The sequence below is a fragment of the Sapajus apella genome, unplaced genomic scaffold (genome assembly GCF_009761245.1).
Source record: "Sapajus apella isolate SASKATOON/1434 unplaced genomic scaffold, GSC_monkey_1.0 scaffold38, whole genome shotgun sequence".
NCBI classification, from domain to species: domain Eukaryota; kingdom Metazoa; phylum Chordata; class Mammalia; order Primates; family Cebidae; genus Sapajus; species Sapajus apella.
This window is the reverse complement of record NW_022436978.1, coordinates 14,506,275-14,527,240: the sequence shown is the minus strand read 5'-3', so window position 1 is coordinate 14,527,240 and position 20,966 is coordinate 14,506,275. Positions and strand designations below refer to the sequence as shown.

At 41.8% G+C, this 20,966-nt stretch overlaps 1 protein-coding gene across 16 annotated transcripts in view; it reads left to right on the top strand.

Moving 5' to 3' along the window:
* The window catches only part of ST6GAL1 (ST6 beta-galactoside alpha-2,6-sialyltransferase 1), a 160,609-nt gene that overhangs the window by 87,975 nt on the left and 51,668 nt on the right, over positions 1-20,966 (top strand). Inside the window, exons 1-2 of one of the 16 annotated variants that reach the window (XM_032298309.1) lie at positions 6,847-8,289; positions 8,447-9,102. The exons of 11 other annotated variants lie outside the window; for them this stretch is intronic. The gene's annotated coding sequence lies outside the window, so the exon portion shown is untranslated. Of the gene's footprint in view, positions 1-3,527; positions 3,798-5,831; positions 6,804-6,846; positions 8,290-8,431; positions 9,103-19,387; positions 19,911-20,966 lie in introns of those variants that run through there. 4 more of the 16 variants (XM_032298312.1, XM_032298308.1, XM_032298311.1 and 1 more) reach the window with 4 other exon arrangements.

Below are 20,966 nucleotides of genomic sequence, written 5' to 3'. Positions count from 1 at the left end.
GTTTTGATGAGAGAGTTAAACAGTTGTTGCCTTGGTGACTTTAAGGAGAGGTAGTTGCACTTCAGTGATTCTGGCAATTAGAAAATGTCAAGGAACACTGGCCCAGACTTCCTCCTGCTGATATTGGTAAAACTAAAACTACGATGGCCATGGATGGGAAGAACGGCTGCCTGGCACCATCCCCAGCCCTGGAATTCCTTGAGGAAATGATGTTTAAGAAGACATGAGTAGACGTCGTTCTCACTAAAGACACAGTTAAAATGGAGTCTGAAAACGTTGTCAGACCCACGTTAGTAGGATTTCAGAGAAAATCCTTAATCTGTGGTATTTCAGTAGAAATCTTTGCCTCCTGTTTTATTGCCATTTGGTTCTCCTTTGCAATTTAGCGTGTGAGAATTCTGGGCAGCCTGATTCTCTGCCCATCTTTGACAGCTCTGCTGCTGTGTCTCGGGGGAGGCAGGTTTCTGAAGTAACTGCTGCCCTGCCTTTGCCTGGTGAGTGCTGGGACGGAGAGGCGGGCTGGTATCTGTTTGATCCAGCAGTCCAGGAAAATTGTGGTTTTACATTGTTTTTCTCCTGATTTCTAAACACTTGAAACCAGATTCTTCTGGAGAAACATAGAATGCCTTTATTCTGCCTATTTGGGGGCTGTTGGGGGTAGTTTTCCTAAGCACCCTTCTGTGTCTAGCCAACTTGTAGAACTTGTTTTTTTGGGAGGTAAATTAGTCAGAGTCCTTTAGAGAGACAGAACTAACATGATAGGTGTTATATATAAGAGGGAGTTTATTAAGGAGTATTGACTCATGTGATCACTAGGTGAGGTCCCACAATAGTCCATCTACAGGCTAAGAAGCAGGGAAGCCAGTCCAAGTCCCAAAGCTGAAGAACTTGGAGTCCGATGTTCAAGGGCAGGAAGCATCCAGCATGGGAGAAAGATGTAGCCTGGGAAGCTAAGCCAGTCTAGTTTTTTCACATTCTTCTGCCTGCTTTTTATTCTGGCTGCACTAGCAGCTGAGTAGATGGCGCCCACCCAGATTAAGGGTAGGTCTACCTTTCCTAGCTCACTGACTCAAATTTTAATCTCCTTTGGCAACACCCTCACAAACACACCCAGGATCAATACTTTGCCTCCTTCAATCCAATCAAGTTGACACTCAGTATTAGCCATCACAGGGGGTATGCTAAGTAAGAATTGTGTCTATGGCTGTAATCAAAAAATTATGATTGTAGGCTACACAAACCAGAGTCCCTTGTCCAGGGTCTCCAGACACTTGAGTATCTCAAAGAGCCAGATGGGAGAAGCATGTTCACCACAGCAAACCTGCGTAGTCAGCAAAATCAAGTTTCTTTGTTTTCTGCTAAACTTTTATCAACTGACTGTGGTAGTCATGGCATGACAATCTCATGCCCTTCAGAACCTCTGATTGGCAAGAGTGTCTTTGTTCATTTGATGACAAACAAGAACGCAAATTTTAAATTAAAGTTAGTTGACAACATCTTTCAAAATCTTGGAATCATGTCGGGGGAAAAATACAAGAGGTATTATTTGATGTGGAAGAATTTAGGAGCTCTTGGCCTTGATTCAGTCAGGGTGTGCGTCTGTTATTTCACTGGGCTTGTGAAATATTGGGATGAGGAGATACGAAAAATCTATAGCTGAACATTCTAATGATGTTTTTAGACCGTAGAAATAAATATTCAGAAAGTATCTAGTGAGTAGCTCTATAGGTTAATGCTAGCTGCTAGAGCAAATGAACTCTTAACTATCTTGGCCCAGAAGTGACAAATGTTATTTTTGCTCACAGTTCTTTGCCAGTAACTAGTAAAATGATCCGTCTACATGCTGTGTGTTTGTGTATGTGTAAAATGCAGTCCCTCTCTGGGCAGTAATTTACAGCAATGACTCCATATGGCAGAAGGAGCAAACTTTTGATGGGGCAGCTAGCTATACCTGATATGAGGAAAGGGCATTAAGTGACAGATCAGGTGACACACATTAAGAATCTAAGCTCTTAGAGAAATGAGAGAGCGTTTCTGGTGGCCAGGACACATGGAGCCCCTCTCGGAGGCACTATGGCTAGTGGAGGTGCCCTCTGGGGACAGCAGGGTGTCAAAGGCTCTAAGTCTAAGCAGAAAGTTTGGATTCTAAGGTCCAGATGAGGGTGAGGTTTGCGCATTGAAGATGAAGGAGATGAAGATCAGGGCAGAGTAAATAGGTGTCACCAGGAGGTCAGTATAATGATTAGCAACTGTAGTTGATGTGGTAAAGCAGAGAGGTTTGCAGTAGCCCTTGGAAAGGCCTGAGTAGAGGGACATAGGATGAAAGGCATGACCCGTTTGTCGGTTAGATAATCTGGTCACACCCTGGTTTGACCATTTACAATGACATCTTGAGCAAATGACTTAAACTCCCCGAGTTTCAATTTCTTTGTTTAAAAAAGGGGATTGTTAATACCCTACCACACAGGGTGGTGGTAAGGATTAAGTTTGGTAACAGCTATAAGATGTTAGCACCCAGCGGGAGCTCAGGACTGGGACCCTGTGCCGTTCTCACCTGGATTATTGCAAAGGTCTTCTTTTCACCTTTCAGGACCTGCTGCTTTTCACAGTTGATTCTCAGGGCAGCATTCGTGATGCTTTTCAAACATATATCAGCCAAGTCTTACTCAGATGAAAGTTAAAATTCCTACACCTGTGTAAGGCCCCACGTGATCTGGCTGCCCCTGTGTTGGTGTCTTGCTGTTTCCTCTGCCTGCAACCCTCTTTTCTCAGAAATCTCCATGGTTGTCTCCCTCATCTCTGTTAACAGAAAAGCCAAAAATCTGTAAAATATTTTAGAGAAGTTTATCCTGAGGCCATAATGAGTTACTGTAGCCTACAGAAAGCACAAACCCAAGAAGCCTTGAGTAAGTGGTGCTGAGGTGGTTGGGTCCCCGTGCGGTTTTATAGATTTTAGGGAGACAGGCATTACAGGCAAAGATGGAAATCAATACCTGTAAGGTAATTGTTAGTTCTGCTAAAAACATATGAGACCCCTGAAAGTGGGGGAGGGGTGTGGTATTCTGACATATGTATTGGTTTTCATACATGGTTCCTGGGTCATAACCCCATTCCCCGTGCTATAGTCTTGCTATAATGTTGGGGTTTTTAGGCTTCTAGGGCAGTCCTCAAGAAACAGTCTCTCTCCTGCCTTCCTTTCCCTTGCCCCAAGGCACGATTCTAATGTTTCCTGGCCTGACTGTGGGCCTTAAGAACTTCCCATGAGGCTGGGCGCAGTAGCTCATGCTTGTAAACCCAGCCGTTTGGGAGGCCAAGGTGGGTGGATCACTTGAAGTCAGGAGTTCAAGACCAGCCTGACCGACATGGTGAAATCCTGTCTCTCCTAAAAACAGAAAAATTATCCGGGTGTGATTGTGGGCACTTGTAATCCCAGCTACTCGGAGGCTGAGGCAGGAAGAATTGGTTGAACCCGGGAGGTGGAGGTTGCAGTGAACCGAGATTGTGCCATTGCATTCCAACCTGGGCAACAGAGCGAGACTCTGTTTAAAAAAAAAACCTTCCGATGAGAGGCTCCCACCCTATAGCCTGGGGGAAGGCGTGCTGACGTCAAGAAGCTTCTATAAAAACCCAAGAGGACAGGGTTTGGTGAGCTTTCCGATAGCTGAACTGGAGGAGGTTCCTGGAGGGCTGCACAACCAGGGAGAGCATGGAAGCTCTGCCTCCCTTCCCCCATGCCTTGCTCTACACATCTCTTCATCTGTATGCTCTGCAGCGTCCTTTATCATAAACCAGTAAATGTAAGTAGGCATTTCTCTGAGTTCTATGAGCCGCTCCAGCAAATTAATTGAACCCACAGAGAGGGGGAACCCCAATTGAAGCTGGTTGATCAGACGTTCTGGAGGCCTGGACTTGTCACTGGTGGAGCAGGGGATGTCTTGGACCCTAAGCCCTCAATCTGTGGGATCTGACACTATTTCCAGGTAGATAGTATTGGAACTGAATTGGAGGACACCAAGCTGGTGTTGCTGCTTGGTGTGTGGGGGAAAAGAGTCCCATACATATGGTCACATAAGTCATCTTCTGTGTTGATTTTGTGGTTCGAGAACAGAGAATAGATGGTTAGAGAGAGTTTTTCCCTACATAGGAGTTTGGGGTTGAGGGTTTGGGGAGGGCTGAGGGCACCTTACAAGTCATAGGTGCATTTTAGGGACTCTATCTGACAGTAGCTGAGAGAGTTAAGCTATTGTCTACTGACTTGAAGTCTGCAGGAAGAAGTATCTGAGTTAAGATAAGGAGGCTGTGGGCGCCAAGGTCCTTCGCTGAGTGGTTGAAGCCTCATAGATAGCAGCCCTCAGGGTGCACAGACAGTGATTGTCTCTTCTCAGACCTTTAGTTGTCTGATGCTCAGTTAATTTCTCCGAGATCTTGGAAAGACCTAGCAAGGGAAGGCATTAATATAGATTCTCTAGAGATGCAGGTTTCCCTCACCAAAGATGGCTTTGCAGTCTGAAGGTTCTGTGGCAGCCATTTCCAAGTATGTCAAAAAAATGTATTTGGGGGTAAAACATTTTAATTTCCTTCAGAGTCAGTGATCTGTCATGTGATACTATACCAGAGTCAGGTTGGAAATTAAGCTGCAGTATACTGGGTTAATTAAAAACCCCCATTTAACGAGACTTTACTGCTTATAGGGTATGACTTAATCTTGGGCTTTCATGGCCTCAGGTATTGTGTATCATTTGGTATCTTCTTGCCACAAACGGTCTGTTTTGTCAGTCTTATGATCTCTATTTTAACTTGAATGCTGGTCAGTGATGCCTAAACCCCAAAGGGATGGATATGATGAGGGTGTAACTTCTCTTCCGATCATGGCTGAGAATTCCATTTTTCAGGTTTCTTGGGGATGCCTATGGCCAAATAGGAGTCCATTTACTTGGTTGGTGGTGGGCTTAGGATTTTATTTAATTTTTTTGAGATGGAGCTTTGCTCTTGTTGCCCAGGCTGCAGTGCAATGGCACGATCTCTGCTCACTGCAACCTCCGCCTCCCGGGTTCAAGAGATTCTCCTGCCTCAGCCTCCCAAGTAGCTGGGATTATAGGTGCCCGCCACCACACCTGTCTGATTTTGTATTTTTAGTAGAGATGAGTTTTCTCCATGTTGGTCAGGTTGGTCTTGAACTCCCGACCTCAGGTGATCCATCTGCCTCTGCCTTCCAAACTGCTGGGATTACAGGCATGAGTCACTGCGGTCTGCCCAGGATTTTGTTTTTGGTTTACATCTCCTTCCAACTTTTGCTCAAATGTCTTCTCAGTGAGGCTTTCTCTGACCATCTGAGTTAAATCTCCACCTCACCCACCCCAAGCTGTCCCTATCCCTCTTCCCTACTTTAACTGTCTGCGTATCAGTTATCTCCTTGCAAAGCACCACATAATTTATGTTGTTTGCCTCGGTTATTTATCCTCACTAGAGGGTGAGTGCTGGAGGGTTAGGGATTTCTGGCTCGTTTCTCTACTGCTGTATCTGCAGTCTGGTTCACAGTAGGCAATCAGCATTTGCTGAATGAATGAACCTATCCGATGAGTATTGGTGTATGTCTTCTCACAGGCCCTGGGGCCACCACAAAGTAGAACTCAGCCTTCCCTGTTCATTTCCTCACCTCCAACTCCCTTAGACTGCCAAGACTTAGATCCTTTTGAGTATATATATGTTTTCTATATATACATATATATGTTTTCTACATAAACGTTTTTATATATATGTATTTTTCTATGTAAACATGTTTTCTATATATACATAAGTTTTATACATACATATATGTTATATATATACATAATATGTTTTATATATTCACATATATATATTGCATATATGTATATATTAAAAAAAAACCTGGGAGAAACATTGAATTTGAAACCACCAAATCTCAGCAAGCCTTGAAATCTAACACTCAGTTTAAGGAAACACAGAGCAAAGAGGAGAACATTGAATGCCACCGTGAAGAAGTCATGAGCCAGGCTCAGAATGTAAGCCATTCCACAGGAGAAATGACAGTTTTCTCAACAAATATATGTCATGGAAGAGAAAACATAAGGGAGCAAGGAACTATTACAGATAGGAAAGAATTGAAAATGGCATATCATCCAAACAAACTGTGCCGTCCTTGATTGGATCCTCTTTCAAGCAGGTTAGTGTAAAAGGCATTATTGAGAGAATTGGTAAAAATTTAAAAGTGGATTGGAGATTAGGGGATAATGGCATTGTGGTCATATTTAGTTATATATATTCATATATTCTCTGGCAGAACCTGGTGTGTGTGTGTCTGTCTGTGTGCGTGTGTCTCATAATATAGAGAATTTGAGGGTCTACGTTCTCAATTCTTCCAGGGGTGGTACATAGCTAATTCTAGATGCCAGGGGAGTAAGTTATTTCTTTGCATGCAATGGAGGTCTTAGAACATTTAGACTTAATTTTTTGTTGGCTCGCCAGTTGTAAAAAGCCGGTAGAAGGAAACTGGTATGAAGTCTGGCATTTGCTTTAAATTACTCCAGGCAAAAAAGGAAGCCGTGTAGTAAAGATTAGGAGGAGGTGAGACAGTTCTTCTTTCTGAGGAGGTGACAGGCCCATGTGCTGTTTTCTCTGCCTCTCTGTAGCACAGGGGTGGGGTGTAGTGTAGGGGTGTGGAGGAAAGAGTGGGTGGCTATGTAGCTGGGGAGGGGTGCAGTGTTTTTACCGTTCTCTTATAGGCCCTTTCTGTGCTCGCCTCTGCTCAACGCTCATTTACCAAGCGGAGTGCAGACTGTGTGGTAAGCATATGAGAGTTGCCTGCTGGGGCTGGGCTCATAGTGGGGAGTGGGCATTATACAGAAGGGGAACTCATGGGACATGAAAGACCTACTTTTTGCCAGGTACCTGTCAAATAGGAAGGCAAATATTTCTGTTTTTTTTTTTTTTCTTCCTTATTGTTACCGTGAGCCGGAGTCTTGCTCTGTCGCCAGGCTGGAGTGCAGTGGTGCAATCTCGGCTCACGGTAACCTTCAGGAAGGCAAATTTTTCTACAAGTATATGTCTGTCTGTCTGTCTGTCCGTGGGGTGCAATGTTGAAGACAGTAGCAAATGGCTCATGATTTCCCTTTGCCATGGCTGTGTCAGTCCGGAGTTCAGAGCTCTCCTAATCAGTTCCGAGTGGTTGACTCTGGTCAGGGACTGCTGCCTGACCTCTTGGTGGTGGGGACAACAGCCCCCACAAAGTTCTGTTCTCCAGGCTCTTAGAAAACCTCTGGGGAAATTTACTCAGGGAAATGTTCTGAGGACTTCATTATCTTCTCCATCAGTGCTGCCTGGCTGGAAAAAGATGTAATCTCCGGTAAAAGACCGCTGGCAGGACTGAAAGCCCCTTTATCTTCAGGGCTTTGCTCTGGGCAGGATCTCCCCACCCCGCCATGAGCCCTGCAGGTGGGCCTGTCCATGAGGAAACATTTGCAAGCAGTCACAGCCTCTCAGACACTGCAGGCCTCTCATGGCTTCCTTGCTTTCCCTCTCTTCTCAGACTGACGAGCTACAAGTCGGTTTCTTGTTGCATATCATGCTTCCGACCTTTGCTGTGCTTTTGAGCAAAATAATGACTTGTCAGAAATGTTTTGACAAAATGATTAATGCTTTGACCCATGTTGGCTCTCACTTGGTAGAGCTCAGTGGGTAGGAGCTGGGGTGTTGGAGCCAGACAGCCTGAGCAAGCTCCTCTGGGGACTCTGTGAAGCGTATGGTGATACCAGTCCTGGCCTTGGGCACTATTAATTCCTGCAGCAGCAGGAATTAAATGAGCTTCACCAAATTACAGGAACTTTACTGCCTATAAATTGCATAGCGCATAGTAAAAGCTCAATAATTACTAGCTAAAGTGATAAAATTTACCTATCATTAAATTGTCAGCATAGCCCTCCAGAGGTAACCTTTTAAGTATTGTTGTCCTTCACAGATGTAGACACAAGGTTCACAGAAATTGACTAACTGGTCTAACATAACTTACAGTATAAAAGCCAGGGCTTCCATCTAGGTTTTTGAGAATAGAGCCTGAGCGAGCTGTTTCTCCAAAGCCAACGCTTCTCAAATTATTGGTGGCGAAGAACCAAATTTTTTCCCAGTTTCTGTCACACCAATAGTTTTGTAAAATACAATAAAAATGCATTCTGGAAGAATGAAATGAGGAAAAAGGACATTTGAAATAAAAGCCCCATTTTAAAAAGTATTGATTTAACAGGCATACTATTACTCTTTAAAATTACTGTAAAAGTTAGGCTGGGCACGGTGGCTCACGCCTGTAATCCTAGCACTTTGGGAGGCCGAGGTGGGTGGATTACCTGAGGGTCAGGAGTTCAAGACCAGCCTGGCCATCATGGTGAAACCCCATCTTAAAAAAAAAAGAAAAGAAAAAAAATTACTGTAAAAGTTGCTTACACTCCGCTTCTGTACTTTTCTCATCTTGTATCTTGAAACGCTTTCTCGGCCTAGCACTTCTCTGCAGATCTCACTTTCAGTAGCACTGTCCTCAGCTACCTGTTTCTCATCACTTGCCTGAGAAGCAGTTGCCTGGGATGCTTATTAAATGTAGATTTCTGACCTCCCCGCAATGTTCCCTCAATGCCCCCCTCCATTCTGAATCGGAAGGATTGAGACAGAATTCAGGAACCCACATTTTGACACATGATTTTAATACTTTGGATGTGCTCTACATCTGAGAATCACTGTGTTCCACACTGTTGCCTCCCCTCTGCAGGTAATAGATAAGAGAGTAAGTAGTGAAGTGAGTGCCATGTTTTATTCCAGCCCCCCTTCTTGCCCCCCTTCTTTTCTCAAAAAATTTTTTTCAAAGGCTTCCTTTCTGTAAAAGCTCACTGACAGAACCTACTTTCCACACGCAGTGCACTTCATCAAACAGATGTCGAGTGCAAACTGCAGGCTGGGTAGGTAGAGAGCAGACCACAAGATGCTCGCAAGCAGTTGAGAGTGAGTATAGGTAGAAAAAGGGCAGACCTAGGGCATTTCTGTGCATAAAGGTGGGGCAGAAGACGAGGAGCCAGCAATGAGAGCAGTCAGGCATTACCGGTAAGGTGGGGAAAAGCCAGGAGAAGTGTAGGTTTTGGAAGCTAGGTGAAGAGTACTCATCAAGGAGGAGGAAGTGATGGACTGCTGGTGGGTTGGGTAAGATGAAGACTGAGCACTGACCACTTGGCTAGCAACGTGGAGGTCATAGAGATCCTTGTGACTCTGACAAGATCAGGTTCATGAAGATAGGGGAGGCCTGGCTGGAGTGGGTTCAAGTGAGAGTGGGCAGATAGCCATCGCAAACAAGACTATGGACAAGGAGTTTTACTGTAAAGGAAACAGAAATAAGGCATGTTAAGGAAGATAAATGAGGTCAAGAGGTTTAGGGTCAGGGCAGTGAAATGGAGTTTATTTAGAACTCATGCAATGAATGGCTCAATATGTGACTTTTCTAAAGTCATCTATCTTTTAGTTAATTTCTTGAGTAAAACAGAAACAATTATCAGTCGTAACTTTTTTCTTCAAACTCTTTAAAACTCTCCCCACTCCCAAACTATATCATTGTCTAAGAAGAAAGGAGTTTGAAAATCAGTCTTGTTGCATAGCTTAATTTGAATACCTATAAAAAATGACATTGCGTTTTTTTCATGTTTGCTGAATCTCTTTTTTGGCTGGAGGATTTTAAAGTAGATTTTTAAAGTATACTTCATCTCTCACTATTTCACATGGACTTTAAAAAAATATAACCACAATGCTTTTATATACCTAACATAATTAATAATAATTTCTTAATATCATATAATAATCTATGTTCAAATATCCCTATTGGTTCCCAAGGTTTTTTTCAGACCAAGATCCAGACAAGATCTACATATTACATATTATTATATCTGTGAAGCATTTGTTTTTTATTCCCATTTACTTGTTGATGAAACCAGTTCAGTTGTCCCATAGGACGTCCCGCCTTCTGGATTTGTCTGATAATTTTCCTATGGTGTTATTTAACTTGTGTGCTTCTTTCTTCTGTGTTTCCTACAAACTGGAATTGTGCGTGAAGGCTTGATAATATACAGATTAAATGTTTTAGACAAGAAGTTTTCATAGGTGGTTAGCCAGGGGTGGTGGTGTGTGCCTGTGATCCCAGCTACTCAGGAGGCTGAGTGGGAGAATCGCTTAAACCTGGGAGGTTGAGGTTGTGGAGAGAGGAGATTGCACCACTGCACTCCAGCCTGGGTGACAAAGTGAGACCTTTTCTCTTAAAAAAAAAAAAAAAGAATTAGGTGGTGCCATGCGCCTCATATCATATCACATCAGAAGGCACATACTGTGTAGGTGTCTCACTATTAATGATGCTAAGACTGATCAGGGTCCGGTGGTGGCTGCTTGACTCATAAGACGTGTTTTGTTTTTGCTTTTTAAGATAGTAGAACACCAGTGTGTCTATATGCTGATGGGAGTAATCTTTTAGAGAGGGATACTTAATGAAAAAGAAAAAAAAAAGGAGAGGTTTTCTAGAATAACTTTCTTAAGTAAACAGTAATATGTGGGAACTAGTGGACAAGTGTTGGTTATTCCAGGTGTTGGACATAGCTAGTTCATCTATAGTAACGAGGCATATGGGCATAAATGCAGATAAAGCGGGCTGTGTTAGGGGCTGTGAGGAAGTTCTAATCTGGCAGCTTTGTTTTCTCTAGGAACAAGTAGCAAATTCATCACAGGAGAGTCAGATTAAAAGGAGGAAGTCAAATAGTGGGTATGCGCCAGATGAATAGACTGGAAAAGTAGCCTATGATTTCTGAGAAGCATTAAGGTCCTCCTGGCAGTTAGAGATCATGCATTCGAAGTGAGATCAGTAAGCACTGTTGTGCAATTTTTTCTCTAGCCATGTTCAGTTGCATGTTTGCCGGCTGGATTTAACCAGGATTGGGTTTTAGCCAATCATGTGTGATAAGAGAGGGCAAGGGACTCATTTTAATGATTTTGACCATGGAATTTCAGCTGTGTAAGAAGGGAAGTAAGAATATGAGGAAAGTGAGGAACAGTGACAGGTGGTAGAATTAACCACAGAAGCTTGTTGGAGTTGGGGTACTAGCTGGAATAAGCTGCATAGACAGGAGTGGTAATTGGAGATGGGATGCCTGAACTCAAGGTTATGGAAGGTATTTTTGGGAAATAACAAGATCAGAGATATGATTGGGAGTGAGTGGCCATGGTCGCAATCACTGGGGTAGAGGAGGTCAAAGAACTGTGAGGCCAGAGAACTGGAATATCCTATAGATTCTGGCTATTAATATCACTAGGAGTTACAACAGAAACAGTGTTGGAGCTAAAATATTTAGGCAATGAAGCACAGTATTTTGGGTGGGGGCGAAGATGACTACAACCAGGTAAGTGGGGTCATAGGTAGTGTTGTCCTGTGAGGATGAAATGTGTTGATGATGCACATGAGGCTCTTCACTTTGAGCCTGACAAATAGCATGTGCTCAACAAGTGATAGAGGTTCTCCATCTGAGTGTACGTGACTCCAGTGCATACAGCTTAAAACACTGGGTTATTTATTTTTTTGTTTTTGAGATGGGGTCTCGCTCTGTTGCTCAGGCTGGAGTGCAGTAATACAATCTCAGCTCACTACAACCTCTGCCTCCTGAGTTCAGCACCTCAGCCTCCCAAGTAGCTGGGACTACAAGTGTGTGCCATCACGCCCAGCTAATTTTTGTATTTTTAGGAGAGATGGGGTTTCACCATTTTGGCCAGGCTGGTCTTGAACTCCTGACCTCAAGTGATCTGCCCGCCTTGGCCTCCCAAAGTGCTGGGATTACAGGTGTGAGCCACCATGCCCAGCTGTAACACTGGATTTATTTTTACAGGGAAGTTGATTTTTCCTTAATTTTAAGATATTTCTAAGAGGCAAGCTGCTCGCACAGTTGTGTGTGGTCTGGGGCGGTAGTAAATTCTCTGTCATTTAGCGTATCCAACAGACAAAATGAACATTTGCAATGATGGTGCTGTAAAAGAGATTCTGGCAACTGCAGGTGATAGGTGGGTAAGTGGGAGGGGTGATCCTAGCAATTGAAGGCAGTGGGCAGTGAGGAGGGATGGTGTCAGGAGCTAGCTTCATTCTTGCATTCAGACATGACTGAGCATTTCCTAGTTGTGGCCCAAGAGCTCTCAATCTGGTTGGGACAGATTTGCAAACAGACAAATGTCACGAAGTTTGATGAGGGGAAGAATGGGCACCGTGGAGCCATGCTGATCTCTGTGGGGCCAAGGAAGGCTTGAGAGTTAAGGAGCACTTGAGCTGGTGCTGGAAGCTGAGTGGGCATGGCCCTATGGGAACAGGACAGGAGAGGACACTGCTGAAGAACATCTTGTACAGAGCTGCAAAGGCATGAAAGAGTCTCCGACATTTAAAGTTTCATTCCACTTAATCTGGGTAAATTACTTATTTTCCCTGTCTCAGTCTCACTGTAAAAATGGGGGTAGTGAGGGTATCCACAGGGATGGTGACTATTGTAATCTCTTTGAGTGGATTATTTTTTTCTTTGAGATGGAGTCTCACTCTGTTGCCCAGGCTGGAGTGCGGTGCTGGAATCTCAGCTCACTGCAACCTCCACCTCCTGGGTTTACATGATTCTCCTACATCAGCCTCCTGAGTAGCTGGGATTACAGGTGCATGCCACCATGCCTGGATAATTTTGTATTTTTAGTAGAGACGGGGTTTCACCATGTTGGCCAGGCTGGTCGAAAACTCCTGACCTCAAGTGATCTATCTGCCTCGGCCACCCAAAGTGCTGGGATTGCAGGTACGTGCTACCTCACCTGGCCGAGTGGATTATCTTACCTGATTCTGTAAGTCACACTGTGAGGTAGGACTTATTATTATTATTATTATTATTTCCATTTTACAGATAAAGATGCCTTAACTCTTGAATCTTAAGAGGTTGAGTAACTTGCTGCAGGTCATATACCTGGTGAAAGGCAGTTTGGGTTCTTGTCTTGATCAGTCTGATTCCAAAGCTTGTATTATTCATTCCTAAGCTATAGTCAGTGCTTGGCACATAGCTAGTGCTAAGTAAATGGTAGCTGTTATTGCCAGGATTGCTAAAGTTTCTCACCCAGAAAGTTGAGGGTTCCTTATCACTTCTACAGAGAGTTGAAGATCAGTAGTGCTGCTATCTCCTCATCAGCAGGGACTATTTGTGGAAAGTCCTCATCACTTATGATAAATCTAGATAGCTGCACCACTTTTGTTTCAATCGGTTGATTTTTGGAAATTAAAAGTAGAGAGTGATTTTTATTTTCTTTGAGAGCAAGGTTTTCTGAACAGATGCAGTTGACGTGAGGGAGGAAGAGCTGGGCTTGATGCAGTCTTCTGATGCCTGTGGGCTGTATCAAACAAAAAGTTTTATACCCTGGCTGCCAGCTGGAGGATGGCAGCAAACCAGCATTCACAGGCAAGAGGTGTCATCCAAAAGTCTGGTGACTGCCCACAGTGTTTTCTATAGGGGGCTAAGAAAGAGCCTCTTCCACGAGTGATGCCAGAAGTAAGAGCTGTCAACCCTTCACCCATTTATTCATTCAACAAATACATACTGCGTGCTTGTTACATGCCAGACACTCATCTAGTGTCTAGAGATACTCACTGGAAGTAATAGAGAAGAAGGTTGATAAGATTCCTATTTATGAAGCTTATATTTTTAGCGGAATTAAATACTAAATGAATGCCTGTATAATCACAAACCGTCATGCCACAAAGGAAATTCATGCCATAAAAATGTCAGAGGGATAACTATCAGAGAAATTTTCTGGCTCTTCCCAGGATGCTGCCCAGAAACCTGTTCTTTGAGTTGATGAGGAGAGCCCCAAATGTTTTGACAAAGGACAGAGTGGCACTTTTCATTTTTTCCCTGGTAGTCATACCTAGGGCTTGTCTGCCTGCCTACCTCCTGGTCATGAACAGGTGGGGTTCTCCCAACCTGAACTCCTAGCCTTCAATAGAGGATTTTCTCTTGGTTCGTGGGGTGAAGTCAAGTATGTCCATATGGCTTCCTCTTAGTTCTGTTAATGCTAGATCTCCTAGGACAGGCCTTGAAGCCAGGTTAATATTGTGCATCAAGTTGATACACAAGGTTGAAGTGTATTTTTAGCATTTCCCCCAATAGTTTTGCCTTAATTATTCAAGTAACATATTAAAATAATAAAGGAAGTTGGTTGGGCGTGGGGGCTCATGCCTATAATCCCAGCACTTTGGGAGGCCGAGGTGGGTGGATCACCTGAGATCAGGAGTTCAAGACCAGCCTGGCCAACATGGTGAAATCTTGTCTCTACTAAAAATACCCAAAATTAGCTGGGTGTGGTGGTGGGTGCCTATAATCCCAGCTACTCAGGAGGCTGAGGCAGGAGAATCACTTGAACCTGGGGGCAGGAGAATCACTTGAACCTGCAGTGAGCTGAGATTGCACCACTTCACTCCAGTCTGGGCAACAGAGTGAGACTCCATTTCAAAAACAAAGAAAAAAATAATAAAGGAAGTCAAACTGATAAGAATTAATCTCTCATCAGTTTTCCTGTCAATGGTATTCAAGTCTCAACCATTTGCATTTTTTCTAGACAGTTGGGCATCATACCTTTTAGTCACAATCTGAGTACACAGATAACATTTCTATTTTGCTTTTGTCATTATAAGATTTCAAGTATTTTCTTCCCTATGACTGTATAAATTCATACACAATTATATAAATTCTTTCAGGTGGCTATACTATAGTTTTCTTATTTCCTTATTGCTGGATGCTTAGTTGTTAACAGATTTTCACCATGATAAATAAATTTGACATCAAAAACTTTTATTTTGGGCAGTGTTAAGAGGAAAGCTTATAGTGCTTAACATCTACTTTAAAAAGTTAGAAAGATATCTAATTAACAACCTAAAGGAATTAGAAAAACAATTACCCCAAAGCTAGTAGAAAAAGGAAAAAATAACTAAAATCAGAGCAGAACTGAACAAAATTGAGACTCAAAAACCTGTACAAAGAATCAACAAAACCAAAAGTTTGTTCTTTGAAAGGATAAACAAGTTTGGTAAACGAGTAACTAGATTAACAAAGAAGAAAATAGAGAAGTTACAAATAATCACAATCAGAAATGACAAATATGACATTACAATTGATCCACAGAAATACAAAAGATCTTTGGAGACTATTAATAATACCTCTGTTCACACGAACTAGAAAATCTAGAAGAAATGGACAAAATTCCTGGAAACACACAATCTTTCAAAATTGAATCAGGAAGAAATTGAAACCTGAATGGACCAATATTCAGGACCAATATATTTTATTACTGACTCAGTTTCAAGTTGTGAAACTGAGTCAGTAATAAAAAAGCTACCATTCAAAGAAAGCCCTGGACCAGAGAGATTCACAGCCAGATTCTACCAGACATACAAAAAAGAGCTGGTACCAGTTCTACTGAAACTATTCCAAAAAAGTGAGGCAGACAGACCCCTCTCTAACTTATTCTATGAAGCCAGCATTGCCGTGATACCAACACCTGCAAAGACACAATAAAAAAAGAAAACCACAGGCCAATATCCCTGATGAAAATAGGTGCAAAAATCCTTGACAAAATACTAGCAAACTGAATCCAGCACATCAAAAAGTTATTTCATTGTGATTAAGTAGGCTTCATTCCTGGGAGGGAAGGTTGATTCTACATACGCAAATTAATAAATGTGATTCACCCATAAACAGAATTCAAAAGCCATACAATCATCTCAATAAATGCAAAAAAAAGATTTTGATAAAATCCAAAATCCCTTCATTATAAAAGCCTTCAAGAAACTGGGCATCAAAGGCACGTACTTCAAAATAATAAGAATCATCTATGACAAACCCACAGCCAACATTATACTAAATGGGTAAAAACTGGAAGCCTTCTCCTTGAGAACTGAGACAAGACAAGGACCCATTCTCACTAGTTCTATTCAGCATAGTATTGGAAGTGCTATCCAAAGCAATCAAACAAGAGAAATAACTAAAAGGCATCCAAATAGGAAAAGAAATCAAGCTGTCTCTCTTTGCTGACAGTATGATGCTATACCTAGAAAACTATAAAGACACTGCCAAAAGGCTTCTGGAACTAATAAACAATTTCAGTAAAGTTTCAGGATACAAAACCAATGTATAAAAATTCATGGCATTTCTATACACCAGTAATTTTCAAGCTGAGAGTCAAATCAACAGCACAATCCCATTTATAATAGTTGCAACAGTTTTTTAAATACCTAGGAATACATCTAATCAAAGAAGTAAAATATTTCTCTAAGGAGAACTACAAAGCCCTACTGAAAGAAGTCACGGATGACACAAACTAATGGAAAAATATTTCACGTTCATGGATTTAAAGAATCAATATCATTAAAATAGCCACACTGCCCAAAGCAATCTGTAGATTCAACACTGTTCCTTTCAAGCTACCAATGTCATTTTTCACAGAACTAGAAAAAAAACTATTCTACGGTTCATGTGGAACCAAAAAAGAGTACAAATAGTGAAATCAATCCTAAGCAAAAAGAACATACTCAGAGGTATCCCAGTACCTGACTTAGAATCATACTGTAGAGCTGCAGTAAGCAAAACAACATGGTACTGGTACAAAAACAGACACATAGACTAATGGAACAGAACACAGTATCTAGAAATAAAGCCACATACCTTTAGTCATCTGATCTTTAACAAAGTCAACAAAAATAAGCAATGGGGAAAGAACTCCCTATTCAATGAATGGTGCTGGAATAACTGGGTAGACATATGCAGAAGAATGAAACTAAATCCCTTTCTTATACCATATACAAAAATTAACTTACGATCAATTAAAGATTTAAATGTGAGATCTCAAGCTATAAGGATCCTAGAAGAAAACCTAGGAAACACCATTCTGGACATCAGCCTTGGGAAAGAATTTATGACTAAGTCCTTAAAAACAACTACAAAAGAAACAAAAATTGACAAGTGGAACCTAATTAAACTAAAGAGCTTTTGTGCAGCAAAAGAAACTATCAACAGAGTAAACAGACAGCTTACAGAATGGAAGAAAATATTTGCAAGCTATGCATCCAACCAAGGTCTAATATCCAGGATCTCTAAGAAACTTAATCAATTGAACAAGGAAAAAACAAATAACATTAAAAAGTGAGAAAAAGACAGGAACAGACAGTTCTCAAAAGATGCATATAAGCTGCCAACAAAGGAAAAATGCTCAGCATCACTAATCATCAGATAAATGCAAATTAAAAGCACAGTGAGATACCATCTCACATCAGTCAGAATGGCTATTATCAAGTCAAAAAAACAGCAGATGCTGGGGTGACTGCAGAGAAAAGGGAACACTTATACGTGGTTGTTGGGAATGTAAATTAGTTTAACCACTATGAAAAGCAGTTTGGAGATTTCTCAGAAAACTTAAAAACAGAACTACCATTCAACTCAGCAATCTCATTACTGGGTATATATCCAAAAGGAAATAAATGTTTCTACCAAAAAGAGACATGCACTTGTGTGTTTATTGCAGCGCTATTCACAATAGCAAAGAATGGAATCGACCTAGGTGCCCATCAGTGGTGGATTGTATAAAGAAAATGTGGTGTATATACACCATGAATACTACACAGCCATGAAAAAGAACGAAGCCTTGCCCTTTGCAGCAACATGGATGCAGCTGGAAGCCATTATCCTAAGCAAATTAATAATGCAGGAACAGAAAACCAAATGCCATATGTTCTCACAAATGGGAGCTAAACAATGGATACTGATAGACATAAAGATGGCAATAATAAATACTGGGGACTACAAGATGGGAGAGAGGGGAAAGTGTTGAAAAACTATTCAGTACTTGGGTGGCAGGATCAGTCATATCCCAAGCCTCAGCATTGTGCAATATACCCAGTTAACAAGCCTGCATATGTCCCCCTGAATCTAACATAAAATTTAAAATTATTTGAAAAAAAACCCTTTCCTTCTTTGTGTGCATATTGATTTATAGAACTCATATTCTTTATCTCATCAATCCTCTTTCAATTGTCATCACAACTGTGTAAGGTAGAGAATCATTTTACATGTGGGGAAACCGAAATATATAGTCTTTTTCTTCTTTTGAATTATTTATTTATTCACTCTTATTTCTTAGAAGTACAGTAGCATGATCCATAGTTATGAGCTGTTAATTCTCTGTGGCCTGAATACATTCTAGAAAGGTTAAATTAATGTATATGCTCCTTTGAATGTATATCAATTTAATTATAATCTATCCAGCAATGAGTATTTTCATGTAGAAAACTGCTGACCAATGTAAATTCTATAAACTAGTACCTTAACATTCTAGTTGCCTCTCTTTGGTTTTTCTCAAGATTAACCATAGCTTTATATGCTTGTTAATTGTGCTTTTTATTTTATTATTTGTCTGTTCATGTTGATTACCTCTTTATTTTGGGATGCTTTTACTATATTAACCCTTTTTATATTTTGGCTTTTCCTTTTCATTGGAGTTACGGTATTTTTCATTGTATAGGTGTCGAAATTTTCTTGCAACTGAATGTATTAAACTTTTCCTTTGCTATTTTTCTACATTGCATCAAAAGAAGAAAAAGCTAAGTATATAATCATATTTTTAGCTGTTTGTTGGTTTGTTTAGAGACAGGGTCTCACCCTGTCACCTAGGCTGGTGTGCAGTGACAATTAACTCCTGGGCTCAAATGATCCTCCCTTGTCAGCCTCCTGAGTAGCTGGGACTACAGGCATGCATGCCTGGCTCATTCTTAGCTTTTTAAAATTACATTTTTATACACACACACACACACACATATTTAAAGGCAAAGAATAATGGGATGTACATTTTAGAAATTTTGGAATATATGTAAAATTATAGAAAATGAAAACATCTATTATTTTTGCCATTCTGCGTGTACTTTTTTCTAGTACTTTTTAACATTTTTTTGTTTTGTTTTGTTTTTGTTTTTGAGACAGAGTCTCGCTCTGTCGCCCAGGCTGGCATGCAGTGGCATGCCATCTCGGCTCACTGCAACTTCCACCTCCCCAGGGTTCAAGCAATTCTCCTGCCTCAGCCTCCTGAGTAGCTGGGATTACAGGCACCTGCCACTGTGCCCACTAATTTTTGTGTGTTTAGTAGAGATGGGGTTTCACCATCTTGGCCAGGCTGGTCTTGGACTCCCTACCTCATGATCCACCCGACTTGACCTCCCAAAAGTGCTGGTATTATAGGTGTGAGTCACTGCGCCCGGCCTTTCACATGTTTTTTTTAAATTTTTTTTTTCTTTCTGAATTTGGATAGTATTTACAGTTTTATAACTTATCTTTTCAGTTAAAATTATACTGATTGAACTTTCACATATTATTAAATATTCTTTGAAAATAAATACTTTTTTGAAAATCTGTCTGAAGTTTATTTCAGGATGGACCTAATTGCTCCCGATTTATCTCCAAGCCAGCGATTAAACAATCTGGTCTTCCTAGGTTGGTTCGTGGTGGCTGCGTTAGCTTTCTAGCACATTGCATCTTTAATAGGCTCTTCTTTCTCTTTTTTTTCCTGAGTCCTGGAGGCTTCCTGGGTTGAGACCCAGCCTAGCTTTGCAGAAGCACCTTTCCATCTTGTTAATGTTTAACCCTGCCCCTGCCGGAAAACAGCTCTCACCTCATCTCTCGCTCTTATTTTTTGCCTTTGCTGATGATTTTTTATCATCCTGAGCACAACGGGCCTTGGCCTCCAGACCCAATAAATCTTCCATCGCATGGAGAAGAGTACTAATTTCTGAGGACCTGGAGGGCCTGTAGCTCCTGGGGGATTTGCGAGAAGAGGTAAGGAACGCACAGAGGCATGGGCTAGCAAAGGGGTACATTCTTGAGTCAAAACTGGTGTGGCCGACCTGCTGGCAAAGAATCTCGGGATCTCAGTATCTGGCTACAGCTTTGCTGTTTTCTTTTTGCATATATATTTTTGGTTCTCTTTAACTGCTGATTCAGTTTGGTTTTGGTTGGGGGGGAGGTATAGATAAATGGCTTGTTCATTTCTATAAACTATAAGGTTGAAGTTATTCTGTATTTCAGTCAACCATTTTGAGTACCTACTACATGCCAAGAATGTAACTGGTACTAAGTATGCCGTGATGAGTGGGTCAGGACAGCATTTCCTTACTTTGAGCATTCATTTCTGCCAGTTCAGTGTTGGCCGGCTCTTTGTAGGTGATAATGCAGGTTGTTGTGTTCTTCTTCTAGAAGCGTCATGGTGACTGTAAAGATTCTCTGATACAATTGCATCAGCTCAATAACCTTTTATTGAGTGGTCACTCTGGTCCAGGCACTGTGCTGGGTACCAGGGTTTCAGAAATGGTGTCGGAAGGAGTTTTCCTTTAGCAGCAGCCAGGCATGAAAAGCAAGCACTACAAAGCACTGGTTGGCAGCAATGGAGGGCAGGGATAGTGTGGAAGGGGAGATGGCCTCCACTCACCTTCAGAAGCAGAAAGGTGATGCTGTCAGAACTGATAAGCACATGGACAAGGAGAGAAAATGCAGCAGTACAGACACCTGGAGGCTTAAGAACACAGTCTGGTGTGAGCGGAAAATTCAGAGCTTGGTATGTATTTCTAAAACATTTGTAGGGAAAAGTTTGCTATTCTTTTCCCTCGGTTGCGCCATTTAGAGAAAGCTTCTTTGGCCTCTGCCTTCTTCAAACAACTTGAGAGATGAGAAAGGGTCTTGTAGCTCTAAGTGCCTGTGTCCAGAAACTCTAGCCACCTGGTGGACTTGGAGCCTTCACAAGGGCGATGTCAAGGGACCACATGAGCCCTGATGTGAGATTTCAGATGAGTGCCCTGAGGCCGTGACAGGGTGCAGGCTGTGAAGGCCGAGGCCATC